The following is a 19,878-nucleotide window of genomic DNA, read 5'->3' as shown; positions in this document are numbered from 1 at the left end:
GGTCCCCCTGGCCACAGGTGGGGTATGGTGGGGTATGGTTGACAGATCCAGATTGAGAAACTCCTGGAGATTTGGGGATGGATCCTGGGGAGAACTAGGACCTCAGCCATATAGAGTCCACCCTCCAAAGAATCCACTTTCTCCAGGGTAACTGATCTCTGTAATCTGGAGATGAGCTGTAATTCCAGGGGATCCCCAGGTACCACCTGGAGGCTGGCATCACTACTAGATGAGCCATTGGTACAATCCAACATGGCTTCTCTTATGTTCTTCTGTGCTGAAACAGAATTCTTAATTCCTGAATTTCCAAAGCATTCTGGAAATGTACTACTTTGGAACCCCTTTTGGCCCAGACACAGATCTCCCTCAAAATTGTAGTTTTATAAGGACATCTGAACACCCAGAAATGTATTCCAGGCTTGGGTGTTACAGGTTTTGATGTTACAGATTTCAGGGGATTCTGTCTTGAAGCATCTCAGAGCAGTCTGCATCCTGCTGCTGAAGCCTACCTGAAGGAGATTCACCTTCTGCTGAGTCCCCACTTGACAGCCTGGCCTGAGAATATCAGCTGGGGGCTCCAGCCACTTGTTTGCAAGTCCCCATGAAACTGAATAAGGGATGAAAGTATATTAACTGGAAGCTGGGAGGCAATTAAATTTGTGTTAGGAATTTAAGGGGGAAGCACTCAGAGGTGGGATAAATGCTACACCAAGACTGATATGGGGGTGACTTAGAACTCTTGCTGAGCTTAAATATGCTGCTCACTCCTGCTTAGTCTCATTGAGCAACACATTTGACACCCAATGAAGAAGCAAGCATGCACACAGAGAGACTAATCCAAAGGATGGCTGTTTCCCCAGCTCATCCTCAACAGCTGGGAGCTTCTCTTCCGTTGTTGCTGAGAGGACAGACTCCTGTGTTGTCTGAGGTATCTAGGCAGAGCTGGATGTGAACTTGTTTGGGGGGTTTTTTTACACGAAGAAAATTCTGCAGCTAGGGATTGAGAGCCACCTTAAGAGTAGTTGCCAGAGCTGTCAGTCTGAGTGGGGAAGCTATCCGACCAACAGAGACAGCAGTTGCCAGCAAAGACAAGCTCCATCCACAAAATATAGCCAGCAGCCTTGAGGAGCAGAGGAGACTCCTTCCGAGCACTCCTTGCCCCCTTCAGCAGCCTGTATTTCCTGCCAGCCAAGAAGCCTGCCAGCTACACCTCCTGGATTATAAGGGCCAAGGCTACAGATGGTAGGCTTGGGTAGTCAAAGCCACCTGCTCTGTTTATTTTACTGCCTTCCCAAGTAAAAAAGAAAGAAAAAAGGAATCAAAGGAAAAGAGAGAGGAGGGAGAAAAAGCAAGCTTCCAGCAACTTGAACGGTAAGACTGAAAAATCACAAAACTGCAGTCCAGGTAGCTTGCACGTATGTTTGTGTGTCTGTGCTTGTTAGGCTTGAAAACTGCTGCATGTTTGTTTCACTGGAGCTTATGCTGCAGACAAACAGAGAAGCTCCGGTCGGTGACTTAATGTGCTGAGTTCATCTGCGGTAGAAGCTAGAGAGGATGTAGCTGGCAGACTGCAGCAGGATGGCTGGGAGATTCTTCTTTAATTCAACAGCCGTTTCAAAGCCTGTTGGGTCTGATAATATAGAAGAAGACACTAGGTGTTTGGTGCCAATAACAAGCACTCTCTGTCCATGGCATCTGAGTCTTGCCAGGAAGGAAACTAGTGCCTGTTAACTGAGCTGGACAGATCTTGTGAGAGAATTGGGGGGCAGGGTGGGTAGAAGAAACAGCAAAAGTCCCCTGAAGGACCTTGCATTCCTGAGATTAAAGGCTTCTTCTGGGTAAGGGATATAGTAGCTGAGAGCCTCCTCCCATGCAGTTTTTCTCATTGTTCTTCTAAGATCTGTAAAATGGGATTTGTCTTTGCTAACCTGCTACATCCCAGAGCTTACCTGCTCACTTCAGAGGCTAAAGTTTTCTACTGTTGTTTTGCAGTGCAAAAGTGACAGTTTCAAGCAGGCTGAAAATCGTACTGCATTTTGTTTACCAAAGCCACATCTGCAGGGTAGGCTTTTGCAAGCAGACTTGGGGGAGCTAGTAATCTGTTAAACTGTGTACCTGTTTATCCAGGAGCAAAGTGATGGTCCTCTACCAACCAACATCACTGCAAGTGATTGTTATCATTACTGCCTGAGAAAGGGCAAGTGAACAGCATTGGCCAGACTCATCAGTCTGATGCATTAAATATAACTAATGCAAATTTCCAGTGGGAAATATAGCCTTTGGGTCAATTCATATGACTCTATATGGTCATCAGTATACACGCTGAAAGCTCCAGGCTGAATTGTAGCTATGTGATAAACATACATACATGTATGTTGGATTGAGAGTTGGACACAAAAAGTTAAGCAAACATACTACAATTGTGCCATGTGACAGACTTTGGTGATACCAATTCAACACATATTCCCTAGTATTCTGAACTGGCCATACACCTCAAGCTATTACGATTATAGGTCTAGGTTTGAACCTGGATCTGGAACCAGGAGTCCCATGACAGCAGATCACTTGATATCATCAGTGGCCTAATTTACATACAATGAGCTGAACTCAAGAACCAACTGATTTCACTAATTAAATAATTTTGCTAAGCCAGTTGTAAAAAGAAATCTTTTTGTGTTTTAATTATACATGTAAATCACTGAGGAAAGTAACTTCAAAAGAACTGAGAAGCAAATATATGCTCACATTTTAGAGGCAGGAACTGTGGTATAGTCACATAGCAAAGGCTTTAGAATAAAAGAAGAAAAAGAATAGGTTTACCTGCTTTTCTCTAACTCAAGGAGTCAAAGTCACCTGCAATCATGTTTCCTTCCTCTTCTCACAACAGGCACCTTGTGAGTTAAGTGGGGCTGAGAGAGTTCTGAGAGATATAATTGAGATTGATAGTAGTTATAGCACCTGTCTTATCTATTTTAATTAATTTATGTAATTGAACTGTATTTTAAATCATTGTTTATTTTGTATTTTATCTAAATCATGGCACGCCATGTCTGTGAGCCGCCCTGAGCCCGCCTTTGGCGGGGGAGGGCGGGATATAAGAATAAAACTTACTTACTTACTTACTTACTAACTGTGACTGGCCCAAGGTCACCCAGCAGGCTTCATGTGAAGGACTGGAGAATCAAACCCAGCTTTCCAGATTAGAGTCTACTACTCTTAACCACTACACCATACTGGTTCTCTAATGGAGAAACAATGGTCTTTCTCCAATATGCTGCTCTAAAGATGATCCATATGAGTTCTGGCACACAATTCAGCTGGATTTGAAAGGTTCTGGGAAATTTTCTTCTGGCTGGATAACCATAAGCTGAACTTTCAGAATTCAAAATGAATGGTGGCCCAACATGATGATTCCGCCTCCAAGTTGGCTGATGTATTTTATCATACACACTATTTTTAGGTTAGTGTTGATGTAAGGAAAAATGTAGCTTTAACTTGACATTCTTAAATATTAACAGAAGCAAATAACACCTTGCCTATCTGGAGGAGGTAGCTGGACCATAATTTTATTCCAAGAATAGTGATATGCTGTTTCTTTTAAGGCCACATAAAACTCAGCACTCAACAAAACTAATCAAAATGGTTCTAATCCTGACATTTTTTTTTTTATTTTAAAAATGAATATGTGATCTGTGTATCCCACTTGGCCTTAACTTTTGTTTGTGTGAAGTGCCATTAAATTGCAGTCAACTTATGGTGGCCCCATAGGGTTTTCAAGACAAAGACTAATAGAGGTGGTTTGCCATTGCCTTCCACTGCACAGCGACCCTGGAATTCCTTGGTGGTCTCCCATGCAAATACTAACCAGGGCCAACCCTCCTTAGCAGCTGAGATCTGGCAACACTAGGCTATCCTGGAAGGCCTTAGCAAGATGATGATGATGATATTTTATCAAAGTAAAGGCCTTTTAAATCCAATTCAGTTGAAATCAGTAAGACTTATAAGTGACTAACTGCACTGTCCCTTGTTTAAAAAACCAGGAATTTGGGGGTTGATTTTAAAACTAAAACTAGAAGTGAGTCTGTGGCTGGGGTAGAGCACTTTGCATGCAGAAATTCCCATGACATCTCCAGTTTAAAGGATCAAGTAGCAGGTGATGTGCAAGACCTCTCCCTGAGTCCCTGGAGAGCTGATGTCAGTTAGGGGAAGCAACACTGACCTCAATAGTCTAATGTTCTGACTTGTAAGGCAGCTTCATGTGTGTTCAGAGCCCAGGGCTTTAAAACAGTAAATGACCATTGCCATCTGCTCATTTGTGAAGTGCTGTGTCTGGTTTGATACTTAAAGTGATTTGGTTCCATTACTATTTTATGAAGAACTAATGGGGCAGCATTATTACTAATAATATAATTTCCATGGCATTTTGCATTGCTCAAAAAATGCATTAAGTCATTATGACATTCACCTCTATTACAGCCTTCTGGTATATATCATTCCCATTTACAGATGACGAACCAAGAACGAGTCTTACTTACCAAGACAACCAGCATTCAGAACTAAGTATGGATCTGAATTGCCTTTTGCCTGCTCCAAGAACATTAGCCAATCAGTTCCTGTGTATCCAGTATCTATTTTCAGTGCTTTGATTTCAAGTTAAAACTTTGGCTTCTTTCCTGCACAAAGAACATGGAAATCACAGAAAAGTCAAACAAGGGAAAACATTTAAAATATCAGAATTAGTTAAAAGGCTATATTTGTCTACATTTATATCCTGCTTTTCTCCTCAGTGGGAACCCAAAGCAATTTACAATGTTGTTTTCCCCTCCTCCATTTAACTTTACAACCACTCAGTGATGCAGATTAGACTGAGAGAGAATGACAGGTGCAAGGTCAACCAGCAAACTCCCCTGGCAGAGTGGTGATTTGAAGCTGGGTCTCCCAAATCTAGTCCAACACTAACCACTACAACACATCAATTAGAGGACTGCAAAGGTTATGGCCTTTTCCCCATAAAAAGCAAAACAGGAATTTATGCAGAGCTTTTTTGGTAGAAAAAGCCAGAAGGAACTCATTTGCATATTAGGCCACACCCCCTTGACACCAAGCCAGTCAGGACTGCATTCCTGTGCATTCCTGCTAAAAAAAGCCCTGAATTTATGAAATCATCATAATTTCATAGTAGCAGAAGGAATCTTTCTATATCAAAGTAGCCTCAGGAACTTTGGCTCAAAATATAACAAAAGATTCACATCATTAATCAGTCATGTCATAGAAACATAAAAGAAGTATGCCTTGAAGCTAATTGTTAAATAGTGAATTCAGCTGTGGGTAGATGCAACTCAGTTTTATTTTGGACTGGGACTGGGAAAACAGACAAATGGCAGGGAATATATACACACAGATCCCGCCCCATACACGCCCATTCAGCTGGTGGGAAACTCAAACACTGAACACTCCAGCATCCTGTTATTTGCATATGACCTTCAGATGCCCGGAGCCCTGATTGGCCAGTTCACAGGAACGGCCAATCGTAGCATAGGCATCAATATTCTGGAGTGCAAAAACATGCTTTGTTGCTGCTATGAACTATGTACAATACACAAGGCCTTTTTTTTTTAGCAGGAACGCACAGGAACACAGTTCCGGCTGGTTTAGACTCAAGGGGTGTGGCCTAATATGCAAATGAGTTCCTGCTGGGGCTTTTCTACATAAATCCCTGTGTTAAGCAATGGTGATGTCAGGGGGTGTGGCCTAATACGCAAATGAGTTCTTGCCAGGCCTTTTCTACATAAAAAGCCCTGACAATACATAACACTAATAATATACTGTATTCGTTATTAGGAGCTAAGTCTACTCCATAGTTATCTTTCCTTTAAAAAAAGAAAAGGTAAATCACTACAAAAGTAAAGACATGTTTCTTTCTCCTGCTCTTTTCTAGACACTGGAATTTCAAAGAATAAACTAATTCAGTTATTTCTTGTTAATCATGGCACAGCCCCATGTGTGAAAGCTATGCTGAGACAAGTCTTGACTAGTCTGTTCGTAAGTTCTATATGAATCTGGCAATACACAAATTTTGAGAAGCCCTCTCCCAAGACGCAAAATAAAGCAGGAATCCAATGGTACTTCAGGGATTCTAGCACCAGCTTTCTTCTTCAGAGGTGCTCATTTCTTCCATAGAAGAAGGGTGCTCTTAAGCTGTCAGGATGGGCTGTTCTTGTCTTTTGATATGTTAAATGACAAAGCCAACCTCAAGCAGAGAAATTCCCTTCATTCATAAGAACATAAGAGAAGCCATGCTGGATCAGGCCAATGGCCCATCCAGTTCAATTCTCTGTGTCACACAGTGGCCTCAAACTAGGTGCTATCAGTAGGTCCACCAGTGGAGCCAGAAATCCAGAAGCCCTCCCACTGCTGCCCCCACAAGAACCAAAAATACAGAGCATCACTGCCTCAGACTTAGGACTAATAGCCAATAGGAGTCCTGTGGCACAGAGTGGTAAGCTCTGTGGTCCAAGCTCTGCTCATGACCTGAGTTTGATCCCAGAGGAAGCTGGGTTCAGGTAGCCAGTTCAAGGTTGACTCATCCTTCCAAGGTCAGTAAAATGAGTTCTCAGCTTGCTGGGAGGAAAGTGTAGATGACTGGGGAAGGCAATGGCAAACCATCCTGTAAAAGTCTGCCAAGAAAACATCCTAATGTGACGTCACCCCATGGGTCAGTAATGACCTGGTGCTTGCACAGGGGACTACCTTTACTTTACAAATAGCCAGTAATGAATTTCTGCTCCATATGCTTATCTAATCCCCTCTTGCCCACTGCTTTGACTTAGCAAGCCCACCACTTTGACTCAGGATACTTTTTTCTATAAATATAGACCCTAGGATGATCTCACCTGATTAAACAGTTGATTATCCAACAAGGAGTCAATCACCGATTGTAACTACTCTGCCAGGGTTACCAGTTCCATATGGAGCCTGGAGTTCTCCCAGCATTACAACTGACTGCCATACTACAAAGATCATAAGACAGAAAATGGTAGCTTCAGAGAGTAGGATTTATTGCAATGCGTCCCTGCCAAACTTCCTTCATTGCCAAATCTCTGCCCTCCTCAGGATCCACCCCCAAATCTTTTAGGAATTCCCAAATCCAGCATTGGCAACCCTATCTGCCAACAGCGTAAAATGTAATTATAGTACTTTCTGTACTACCATAGGGTGTGTAACTAGCTATAAATCAGGCTTTCACTTCTATTAAGCTCTGCCTGTGTAATTTAATGGTGATAGAAAGGGTTGTTGAGTTGCAGTCAACTTAAGGTTACTTTGTAGGGTTTTCAAGGCAAGAGATATATGTGCTACAAAATGTGTCTTTTTAGATAGGAAGTGAGTTCTTACCGGCAGAACATTGAGTGAATTACAAAAAATGTGCTCAGAAAAGTGTCTGCAAACCAAGCGCTATATGATGCTGGCAGCTGGAAGATGCATGATTGGCGCTTCCAGCAGTTCCCCCCCCTTTGAATAGCAGATGCCACGAGGCCCATCTGGCCCTATTTGGATTGGAACCAAATCCTGAGAGTGGGGGAGGTTGCCTTCCTCCCAAACCACTTTCCTGTCCCAAAACAATCCCACTGTACTGTTTGATACCACATACCAGTATGCTTTCCCCGGTAGGGCAAATAGCAGTCTTTCCATGGCCAGGAAAGTATCATGGCAGAAAGTTTAAACCCCACCCCTCCATTCTCCCCAGTTCCAATCCAAAGTAGTCCTATGAACACCTTCTATTAAAACATAGAAAATCTTCAAGGAGCTTCATTTACTGAACTCCCAGTTCATTTACTGAATTGCAGGGCTTTTTTGTAGAAAAAGCCCAGCAGGAAGTCATTTGCATATTAGGCCACACCTCCTGATGTCACCATTGTTTCACACAGGGTTTTTTGTAGAAAAAGCCCAGAATGAACTCATTTGCATATTGGGCCACACCCCCTGATGTAAAGCTAGCTGGAACTGTGTTCCTGTGTGTTCCTATACAAAAGAAAGCCCTGGATTTGAGCTAGTAGCCTCTTGACCTTGGTGTAAAGGATTAAAAATTCCTTCAACAGTTTCTGCAGGGGTTTGTTCTTATTGTTAAAATACTTTTAATTATACTATCTGTCTGTCTGTCTGTCTTTCTATCTTTATGCATCCTAATGGTTTTAAATGTTGGGTTGTACAGGGGTTTCAAATTCATTTGATATGAGGGCCATATCTGCCATAAATGAGACCTTGTCAAGCTGAACCATGTGTGTTATAAAATGTAATGTCAGGTAGCGGAGATATAAACTTTATAAAGGACAGACAAACACAATTAAAGATTTTTTAAAAACACTTAAAATAAAACATTCTTAAAAGATTAGCACTATCACAGTAATTTGTTTATTTAACAGTCTCTGATAACTGACACCTCTTGCTCTGAATTATTACATCAAAATCTGGAGACAATGTCTGTGCCGTAGCAATTCTGAGTATGCTGTTCAGGTGTTGTTCAGGTGTATATCTGTAAGTTGCAAACCTACTTTTGATGTATTGGCATTCATTACAGAAATCTCATGGTCAATGCTTTGAACTTAAGACCCAGAGGAAAACATGAAATGGCTGCATGTTGTGAGGTTTTGTACATAAGTTGCTTCGTGTGCTGGTCAAGAACATGTGACAGCACCACGGCACAGACTGAGGGCTATGTGTTTGTCTACAAAACTATAGTCTTCCCCAGAGAAATAACTACAACTCCTATGAGGCAGTGCAAGAATACAGAAATATGTAGTGGTCAGTATCAGCCTATTATCTGGGAAGCCTAAGTAAAAAAACCTAGTCTGCAAAGGAAACATGCTGGGTGAAATTGGTCTGGACACACATGCTCAGCCTAATCCACCTCTCTGGCTTGTTGTGATTCCTCATCTAAATAGTTCACATTGCTTCCCTATTGAGAAAGACTGGATCATGAAGGCATGAATACAGAGAAAAGGGGTGACAAATTCATTTGTACCCAGGAGAGTCCTGGCATAAAACTAACTCTCCCTCTTTCTCTCTCTCTCTCTCTCTCTCTCTGTAGCAAAGCAAAAAGCTCATATCTTGAATAAAACTTTGTTGGTCTTAAGGGTACCTTTTTTGTATCTCTCCCATGGGATTGAGAGAACTGGACAAAGGATGCTCTGCCTCTTTCCCTCCCTCCTTCAATGGGCTTAGAAGGGTATAACTCTGTTTAAGATTACACCGTTATCTTGCCATTGTACAATGATCAGTTCCTTACAAAAGACATAGATGGAAGGGACCTCCAGGGTCATCTAGTCCAACCCCTTGCACAATGCAGGAAATTCACAAATACCTCCCTCCACACACACACATCCAGTTACTCCTGCTCCATGCCCAGAAGATGGCAAAACAAACAAACAAATCCAAACCTCCAGGATACCTGGTCAAACTGGTCTGGAGAAAATTGCTTCTTGACCCCAAAGTGACAATCAGCATTTCCTTGGGTGTGTAAGAATGGGTCACGAGAACAAAGCACTGATGCAACCCTTCCTGCCCTTGCTGTCTAAGTATTCCATTTTAATTTCATGCTAATAAGGGGACCAAATGTATGTGAATTTAGGATAGTACATTTTAAATAGTTATGACTGAAAAACAGCACATTCTGTTTAATGGCAACATTATAGGAAGACAGTATATATAAAATTAGTTCATATAAAAACACCATATACAACAGGTTTTCTAGCTATATTTCCATGGGTGGAAACATTTTCATCTCCAACAAAATAAGGACAGGCAGATAAAAATGCAAGAATATTGTCCATGTGCCATGACAACTGTGTTTATTATTTAGAGGAGCACATCAATGTAATTTATTTATTTATTTATCGGATTTATATGCCGCCCTCCCCCGACAGGCTCAGAGCAGCTAACAACAATTTAAAAACATTAGCAATTTACAAACATATTAAAATTAGATATATAAAAGCATTTCCATACATATTAATTGTAAGTATCAAGGCTATCAAGACCGCCTCTTCCCTGTTATTCCCTCTCTCCCTCCTCCCCTCAGGACAGACAAGGATTGGGCAGCTGGGTAAGCTGCTAGCCAGAGGAGGGAGAGATCTGTTGTCTGGAGATAGGGTTGCCAACTCCGGGTTGGGAAATTTGAGAGGTGGAGCATGAAGCAGGTGGGGTTTGAGGAGACGTCGTGCCACAGACAGATACAATAGATAGACTCCCCTTCAAACAAGCCACTTCCTCCTGGAGAACCATTGTTGTCAATCTCCAGGTGAGGGCTGGAGATCATTCAGCATTACAACTGCTCTCCAGATGGCAGAGATCAGCTCCCCTGGAGAAAATGCCTGCTTTGCAGGGTGCATATGTCATAATACCCTGCTGAGGTAGCTTCCCTCCTGTTTGCTCCATACTGTGATTTCGAGCCAGTCAAAAACGTTCAGCTTAACCTACCTTCACAGGGCTGTTGGGCAAATCAAAAGGGAAAGAGAATGATGTAAGCTTCTTTGGTCTACACTCTGGAGAAAGAATGTACTTTTCCTACATAGAGGCTGCAGAGAGGGGGGAGGAAATGGAAAGCTGAAGTCAGATCGATTCCCCTACAGAAAATGGCTGCCTTGGGTGGGTGGGAAGACACCAAGGTTGGAGGGAGTGAATGGCTCCACTTGGATGATTGAGTCAGATGACAGCAAGGGTAGGGCGGCACTCACCCAGAGCCCATTCCTCACTAGCCTTGTTCCAGTCTCATTGCTCTTTTTCCTGTGGTGCTTCTGCTGGATTTTGTGCAAGCTGCCCCAGGGCAGTAAGTTACCTCCTCTTTTCCAGTTCCCTCCACAGCAGGCAGAAACTGGTTTTCAAAGGATTCTGCCTGCCGCAGAGGGAACTTGAAAAGAGGTGGGGCAAATCGCCACCCCGGAGCAGCTTGTGTGAAATCCAGCAGAATCACCTGTGGGGAAAGGAGCAATGAGACCGGAACAAGGCTAGTGGAGAACTGGTCTACAATTCAGCAGTTGTCTCTCACCAAACAGTAATTAACCCCTGTAGCATTGCTCCTGGAAATTTTCACTGCCCATTGCTTAAAGAGTACATAATAGTGCTGAGAAGTGAATTGGAATATATATTTGTGCTCCCACAGAATTTCATACTGACTTTTAAAGCAATTCTATTGTTTCAAAACTCACTATCCACTACCTTATAGCAAATGACACTTCAGTGGGTTTTCAGAGCACAAGGGAACCCACAAGAACTTGCTGGGCTAACTTTATTCCACCCACATCCCCATGCTTATGCTATTTCTTCTTTCTCTCTTCCTGACAGTCCCATATAATCTCTCCCGTCCCCTGCTTCTTTCTGTCCTTCTGACTCACCAACCAACCTTTCTTTTATTCACCCCCCCCAGTAAATTAATTGTTTATTTACTTCATTTATACCCCATATTTCTCCCTTATAATGGAGCAGTTTACATCAATTTCCTCTCCTCCATTTAATTCTTACAACAACCCTGTAAGGTAGATAAGACTGAGAGACACACTCACAGGCTCAAGGTCACCCAGAAAGCTTCCATGGCAGAGTAGGAAGTTGAGCCTGGGTTCTCCAGGTGACACTGTAACTATATCACATTGGCTCTCAGCTCTCCTTCCTTCCCTTCCTCCTCCTGCCAGACTTTTTCTAAAGTCTGAGCCAGTTACAAAAGTCAAGTGGTAGCAAGTTACTAAGGTGAATCACATAGTGGCCAGTACTGGACCCAGCCAAATCACACAATTTATGCAGAGGTTGCTTCTGGGACATTTACATTATACTGAATCAGACCACAGGTCCATCAAGTTCAGTATTGTTTACTCAGACTGGGAGCAGCTCTCTAGGGTCTCAGGCTGAGATTTTTCACATCACCTCCTACCTAATCCTTTTAACTAGAGATGATAGGGATTGAACCTGGGGTCTCCTATATACCCAGCAGATGTCCTAGGACTAAGCCTCGTCCCCTCCCCAGGCAATAGGGTTGCCAGATCCAACTCTAAAAACATCTGGGGACTTTGGGGATAGGGCTGGGAGACTTTGGGGGTGGAGCCAGGAGACTCCCATTACCTAAAATAAAAATACAGCAGTGCAGTTCCCCTGAATACAGTCTTCATTTCCTTGTCCTCCAGCAGCTAAACTTCCACTAAATGAAAGTGAACACACACTCTCTCACAAAGCAGCTAAAATAAACACAGTTAGCAAGCATACACTTTTGGTAATCTCATTGGGGCAATTTACTCATGTTGCTGAATATAACCATCTGCAGTATCTCAGCCAATTTCTTTAGACTAACAGGAAAATTAAAGAACAGCCTAGAGCAGCGGTGTCAAACATGCAGTCCAAGGACTGGATCAGGCCCCTGGAGGGCTCCTATCAGGTCCACAGGCAACTCACTGTCATCTGCTTCCTTCTCTCTCTTTGCTTCCTTCTATATCACTACTTGCTTTGCCAGGCTTGCTCAACTGCACAGGAGCTACAGAGCAAAGCCTCTGTTTTCTTCATTGGCTGACCAGCACATAAAGCAACTTATGTACAAAATCTTGCAATGCCCAGACAGTTCATGTTTTTTCCTGGATCTTAGGCTCAAAGCACTGATGATGAGATTTCTGTAATGAATGTCAATAAATTAAAAGTTGGTTTGCAACTTACAGATTTACACCTGAACAACACCTGAACAGCATACTCAAGACTGCTACAGCATAGACATTGTCTCCAGATTTTGCTGCAATAATTCAGAGCAGGAGATATCAGTTATCAGAAACTGTTAAGTAAACAAAACATTGCAAGAGTGCTAATCTTTTAATCATGTTTTATTTTACATTTTTTTTTAAAAAAATCTAATTGCGTTTGTCTACATCCTTTATATAGTTTACATCTGTGCTACCTGGCATTACATTTTATGACAAACATGGTCTGGCTCAACAAGGTCTCATTTATGTCAGATCCATCCCTCATAATAAATTAGTTTGACAACACCCCTGGCCCAGGAGGTGGAGTTTTCCTTCAAGGTTACTCCTTCTGCTTGCCCCACCCCTCTGCAGCTTTCCTACCAAGATTTAAAGGCACATACACAAACACAAACAGTTGAAAGCCTCTTCTAAACCTGCTGAGGTTTGAAGGCACATGGTAGCTGTTAGGGTGGGGCTTTCCCCACTAGCCAGCTGGCTGGCAGTGAGGAGGAGCCTGAAAACCAGGGGATCACCTGGATGGACCTATGCAAGCCTACCAGGCAAGTTGCATATTATTATTATTATTTATTAGATTTGTGGATTATCCATTTCTGCTATATAGCAAGGCTCTAGGCGATGTATGACGGAGATAAAAACATTAAGTATAAACAAACAATTAAAATAACGATCATTTACAGTCTAAAATCAGATGGCAAAATCCTGTCAGTACAATTGCCAACCACATCCCAGGCAGGGGGGAAGAGGGCAAAACAAATGTGGAGAGCAGAAGAGGATAAAGCGTAAGTATGGCATAAACAGGGTATAATACAATCAACTGGTAGCCCTCACTGCACCTGGTAAGTTATACAAATTGCATGGTAGCAAGTTGTTCAGTGGTTGATGCTGGGCTTGGTCCAATGAGTCCTCATTCCAGGCCAAAGGGGTGTATTTGGAAGCCAAGGGGGGAAAAGGAAAGGTCCCCTGTGCAAGCACCAGTCATTTCCGACTCTGGGGTGATGTTGTTTTCACAACGTTTTCACGGCAGACTTTTAACGGGGTGGTTTGCCATTGCCTTCCCCAGTCATCTGCACTTTTCCCCCAGCAAGCTGGGTACTCATTTTTCCAACCTTGGAAGGATGGAAGGCTGAGTCAACCTCGAGCTGGCTACCTGAAAACCTAGCTTCCACGAGAGATTGAACTCAGGTCGTGAGCAGAGCTTAGGACTGCAGTACTGCAGTTTTAACACTCTGCGCCACGGGGCTCTTTTTTGGAAGCCAAACCCTACTTTTAACTGAAAGAAAGCAAAGCTTGAAGGTCAGTAATATTTTTGTGGATGCTGAGCAACCCATTTTATGGCCACTGAGATTTCAGAGGGCATTCATTTTTTAAAACTACAGGTGCTGCTTTTCTTACTCGGGGGGCAGTTGACCCCCACCATGTGTATTTCTTTTTTAGATTTCAGATTTTTTTGCAAAGCTTAGCCTTTTCTTAGGTTTATAGAAAAATCTTTCTAGTCTGTTCAGTTGCGTCAGACTTTGGATTTAAATATCCGCAGATGAGGCCACACTGAGAATTGGATATATTAGTGTCTAGAATGCAAATAAACCGTCTTGGTCTTTATCAAGCAAATTCAGCTAAAACACAACACATCAACTGAAAAAAAAAATCTGATAGCATATCCTGCAGTGTTTTTATATAAGACTTCACTTTTGAGCCTCCACTATGATTTTTATGTGAAAGTGTGATCATTGTTAATGCAGAACAGAAAACATAAGAAAGAAGGATTTGACTGGACCATGGCCAGTGAATACTTTGCATGTGTTTAAGCAGAAATGACTAAATTCCAAATTATATATTCATAGAAAAGGGTTTTTGAATGCCAGACTCCAAGCTACTGACTTTGTCAATAGATACTGCACAAGCATGGGCCCCTCAAGAAAATGAGGAGTGGAGAACAAACCTTTTGGAAATTTTCTTCCTGCATTCCTAGATCTCTCCCTCCAGGATTTTGTAACCAATTACACAAGACTTCTGTGACAACTGAAATTCCAGTTGTGTCATTTTTTACCCTAAAAAGTAGCTGATAGGGGACAATCTGGATTGAGGTCATGGTATTAGGCAGGAGGTTTGTAACTCTTTTCCTATGCAGTTTCCTAGATCAAACATCCCTTTGCTTCAAAACAGTTTTAAACCCCAATAGGGAAAAGACATACACAATTTAGCCCCTGAACAGCATTTCCTATTAGAGAAATGGTGTAGCATTAGCCTCACACCCACTTTTATAGCAATCCAGATGGACCCCTGAGGTCCCCTTTTGGATCCAAATTACACACCAGTCACAAAATTCCAGCCTTCTGTGCAGTTTTACCTTTAGTGACACACTGATTGAGCTCAGGGCTGTTGCTCATAATCTGCATGCTGTTCAGAATGGTCACCATTATAATTGCAACATGACAACGCAGACATGAAGAACATGCAGCCTATGAAATGCAAAGTTTTTTTAATTCATTATAATGGGCAAATCAGACACGTATTTTGGAGACATAAAAATAAACTCAAGCTGCTCTTTTTATTCCTTCCTGATCTATGTGTTTCTGAGAAATCCAACAATATGGCAATAAAATACAAAGAATTTGTGGAAAACCAGGAGTACTTACTGTCACAATCCCGCCCGGGGTCTGTGTGTTTTCACATGCATGTTGTCTGTTTGCCTGCATGCAAAAGCATGTTTCTAATTTGTGGCCACCACCCAGCCTCTCTAGTAACCAGCACCTTAGGGTATCCTGGTAAGACTGCCTCTGAGCGAGTACATAGGCAGAAGTTTAGTTCCCCCATCTGTATATGGCCTTAGCATGTCTTTAGCATGCATGAGTGGTCTGCAGCATGTGGGTGGGATTTCAGACGCAATCTGCTTTTTTAAACAGGAAAGAAGCTTTATTATTAAAGATTAAACTAGAGGGCATAGATGGAAAATAGGAGAATGGAAATATTGTAGGAGGAGAAAATAGATCTAAGGAAAGAAAACGAAAACGTCAGTCTAAGTTTCATTACAAGCTAATTGCCTTAGATGGAGCAAATACATCTCCATCCCCTTGCTGAGCCATTACAGAAGATGTAGGGGCCCACTAATCACAGCATCTGGGCAGAGAGTTTGAACCCAGAGCGAAGAAAGATTTTACCTTTTTTAAGACTCCTGACTGCTTAGGTGAAAACCTCCCCCTCAGCCCAGAGTTAGGAATCCTGCTCCTTGTAGAAGATGTTCAGTTCTCTTCCACTGAGGTCCTTTGCCTGGTTTTCCTGCTGAAACCAAGTTCCTTTTTTCTCTGACTCTTTGCCTTGGGAAAATAAGTAGTTGTCATGGGTTCAGAGTCCATGATCATAACTGTTGGGATATTTGCAAGTTCACTCCTTGATGTCATGAAAGAGTTAACCTGTTTGTTTATGGTACTTATTAGTTAGCATTAGAACCAATGAGCTGTCCTGCCAGAGAAAAGGAAGTTCTATGCATAATGAAGTGACCTATAGCCTGCCTACTAGTCAATTCATACTTGGGTGATGTTACCTGAGATTTTGCAGGTAGGCATTTTGGGGTTTCTTCTTCTCCCTTTGTTTAGAGATTAGAGTATAAATGGAGCTCATCTTGGAGCCAAAAATAACGAGAAAGATGAAGCTAGCTAGCTAGATTGTTTATTGTTTTATCCCTACCATGTAACCCTTCCTAATTGTACTAGTAAATTTTCTTTTGACTCATTTACACATGTGTGCTGTGTGGTTGTGCTCACCTGAACAGGAGCACATAAATATTTTGCTCTGCTAAAATATCCAACAATAACATTTGCTTTCTGATGTTTTTACATCAAAATGGCTAAAGTCTTCATGCCAGAGCAATACATGAGTCTGAACAGCGGCTGTATTTTCAATTAGGGCTAGCCTCAAGGATCAGTAGGGTCGGGAACATGACCAAGGATCTACCACTGGATCCCACTAGCATGAGAGATACTGGAGGGAAAGAGCGCATAGCTGCATGCCTGACAGCCAAAGCCATGGAAGGGATCATCTTCCTTCAGCAGCAAATCTTACAATCAGGTGGCCAACAGGAGCAGGTGTGTGGCATCTGGCCCACAGTTCCCCTGCCCAAAGATGTGCAGTCACTTGCACTTAGGTGGAGTTTGGCCAAGGACAGCTGGGCCCGGAAGCAGCTGGAGGACACATAATTGAGAGACCAGTGGAGGGCTCTGACCAGCTAAGAGAAGGCAGCTTTGGGAGGAACAAGTGCAGGGAACAGAGAAAACAAGAGGCGTAAAATGAAGTTGGTAAGGTATGTAGAGTTCCCAGCTGTGGTATGAAAGAAATGCCAAACACCCACACTACACACACAATTTAGCAAGATCCAGGTGGGCAGCATGTTGGTCAGAAGCAATAGTCCAAAGTTGGAGTCCAGTAGCACCTTTGTTGGTCTTAAAGGTGCTGCTGGACTCCAACTTTATGGGTCTTAAAGGTACTACTGGACTTCAACACAATTTAGCAGTAATAGCATTTCTTTCCTCTCTTGCCTGCCATTCCCCTGCCCCCCCAACAGGAAATGATTGATTGCCATGTGAATGCAGCCCCCCAGGGCCCACTGTTGTGTTCAGAATCTCCTAACCATTATTAAAGGATCCCAAGTATGTATTCTTGTGCCAAAAGAATTTGCTGGCAACTGTTCTGCAGAACACTGGTAGATGGTTGCCTGTATTCTACCTTACATACACCTCTAGTTCAATTCACCTAAAGCAGTAAATTGCAAGAATATAAAATGTCAAACAGGCTTTTGCTGTCTAGCTATTATGCACAATTAATTGCCAAAACAAACAAACAGGCAGTCCTCTTCCCCTGCCCAGTTAATCCTATAATTCAGATTAGACATGAGTAATGAGAATGATTTTGGGCAGAATGGTTTGATTTGGGGGCAGGGAAATTAAATTTGTTTTCCTTTGGACTGCATCATTAATCAACAGTAATACAAACTGATTAGATGCTACACTGATCAACATTTTGCCTCCATTGGTAGACATTTGAAAACATTTATATGATGATAGTAAAATGTGACCTGAAAACCAGTTTTGTTTTGGTATTATTTTCTGTTTGCTTTTTCTCCATAACGTTATCTGTTAACCTCATATGCTACACTGGGATTTGCAACAGAAGGAAGGAAGGAAGGAAGGAAGGAAGGAAGGAAGGAAGGAAGGAAGGAAGGAAGGAAGGAAGGAAGGAAGGAAGGAAGGAAGGAAGGAAGGAAGGAAGGAAGGAAGGAAGGAAGGAAGGAAGGAAGGAAGGAGGGAGTGACGAGACGTGTTGAAAGCAACATGCTTTATTGGCGAGTACATTGAAAGGCAAGGAAACGTGGGCCGGGTCCATGAGTGCAAAAGACCCTACGCAAGGCTCTGACCACCGCTGCAGTGGAGGTTGAAGCTACGGGAATCACTTCCAACCACTTGGTGTATACATCTACAAGAATAAAGAATATTTGGCCCTGGTATGGCCCCTCAAAGTCTAGGTGTAACTGGGACCACAGCCTCCTATTGGACTCCCAGCAGTGGACAGGGGTACTGGGCGGATCAGGCCGGGACTCTTGGCAGGGTTGGCACCTTCGAACCCACCCTTCTATATCTTCGTCCATTCCCAGCCACCATACATAGCTACGTGCCAGGGCCTTCATCCGCATTATCCTCGGATGTCTTTCGTGTAGGGATTCCAGCACTTGTTTCCGCAATGGGGGGGAACCACCACCCTGCTTCCCCAGAGAAGGCACCCCTTCTGCATGAACAGTTCTTCCCTGCATTATGCGAATGCCCTGAATTCTGCGTCCTGTTTGCCCGCGGGCCATCCCCTTCCCACCCAGTCTAAAACACGGGCGAGGATGCGGTCTCTACCCGTGGCCTTAGCTACCTCGGCGGCGTGGAGGGGCCTCTCTGGTAGAGTCTCTATAAGCATCACATGGTGGGCAGGGGTGGGGTCCGGGTCCATAGAGGGCAGCGGCAGGCGGCTGAGGGCGCCAGCGTGTCCCATAGCTTTGCTAGGGCGGTGTACCAGGGCATATGTGTATGAACTGAGGAACTGATTCCACCACAGGACACACTGTGACAGAATTTGCGGCGTCTGGCAGTCTGGGGCGAGGAGGCCCAGTAGCGGCTTATGGTCCGTGGCGATCGTGAAACGCCTGCCGTACAGGTAGTCATTGAATTTATGCACACCTGCCACTATTCCCAAGGCCTCCTTGTCTATCTGGGCATAGTTGCGCTCGGCAGGGGTCAGGGTCCTCGAATAATAGGCCATGGGAACCTCCCTCCCATCCGGGAGTTGGTGCCCCAGAACAGCGCCCACCCCGTACGGGGAAGCATCGCAAGCCAGAATCACTGGTAAGGATTCGTCAAAATGGTGGAGCACATCATCGGAAACTAGGAGGTCCTTGACTACCTGAACAGCGGTGGCCTGCTTCTTTCCCCAGACCCACGGGGCGTTTTTATCAAGGAGCCTATGAAGGGGTTCTGCAATGGCCGCTTTGTGGGACAAAAATGAATGATAAAAATTTAATTATCCCAAGAAACTTTGTAACTCCGTCTTGCACGTGGGGGCCGGGGCGTGGACAATAGCCCTGGTCTTGTCGGCCGTCGGGTGGATGACCGTAGCATCTACTGCAAACCCCAAGAACTCTACCCTCGACACCCCAAGGGAACACTTCTCCCGCTTTACTTTAAGTCCCGCCGCCTGGAAACGGCGGAGTACCTCATGCAGACGGCTGCTGAACTCCTCAGAGTCCGGGGCACCGCTCAAAACGTCATCAAAAAATGGTTGCACCCTGGGGATCCCTTTGAGAAGAGAATCCATTATGCTCTGGGAAATCCTCAGAGCCACATTAACCCCAAATTGCAACCGCTGCACCTGAAAAGCTCCCCTATGAGTCACAATGGTCTGGGCTTCTGCTGTCTCGGCGTCCACAGGGAGTTGCTGGTACGCCTGGGCCAAGTCCAGTTTTCCAAAAACCTTAGAGCCAGCTAGGGCTGCCAGTACATGGCTGACCACTGGAACGGGGTATGGATTGTCCTGAAGTGCCTTATTTATTGTGCACTTATAGTCCACGCAGATGCGCATATCTCCATTAGGCTTCACTGGAGTGACTATGGGTGTTTCC

At 43.6% G+C, this 19,878-nt stretch overlaps 1 protein-coding gene across 1 annotated transcript in view; it reads left to right on the top strand.

The window, feature by feature from the left end:
* The first annotated feature begins 882 nt into the window (after positions 1–882).
* DGKG (diacylglycerol kinase gamma) overlaps positions 883–19,878 on the top strand; it is a 162,189-nt gene continuing 143,193 nt past the window's right edge. Inside the window, exon 1 of the mRNA XM_060242030.1 lies at positions 883–1,371. The gene's annotated coding sequence lies outside the window, so the exon portion shown is untranslated. The remainder of the gene's footprint in view (positions 1,372–19,878) is intronic.

Source organism: Heteronotia binoei, chromosome 6 (assembly GCF_032191835.1).
Source record: "Heteronotia binoei isolate CCM8104 ecotype False Entrance Well chromosome 6, APGP_CSIRO_Hbin_v1, whole genome shotgun sequence".
Taxonomy (NCBI): domain Eukaryota; kingdom Metazoa; phylum Chordata; class Lepidosauria; order Squamata; family Gekkonidae; genus Heteronotia; species Heteronotia binoei.
The sequence above is the reverse complement of the archived record's forward strand: the minus strand, read 5'-3'. Positions and strand labels throughout refer to the sequence as shown.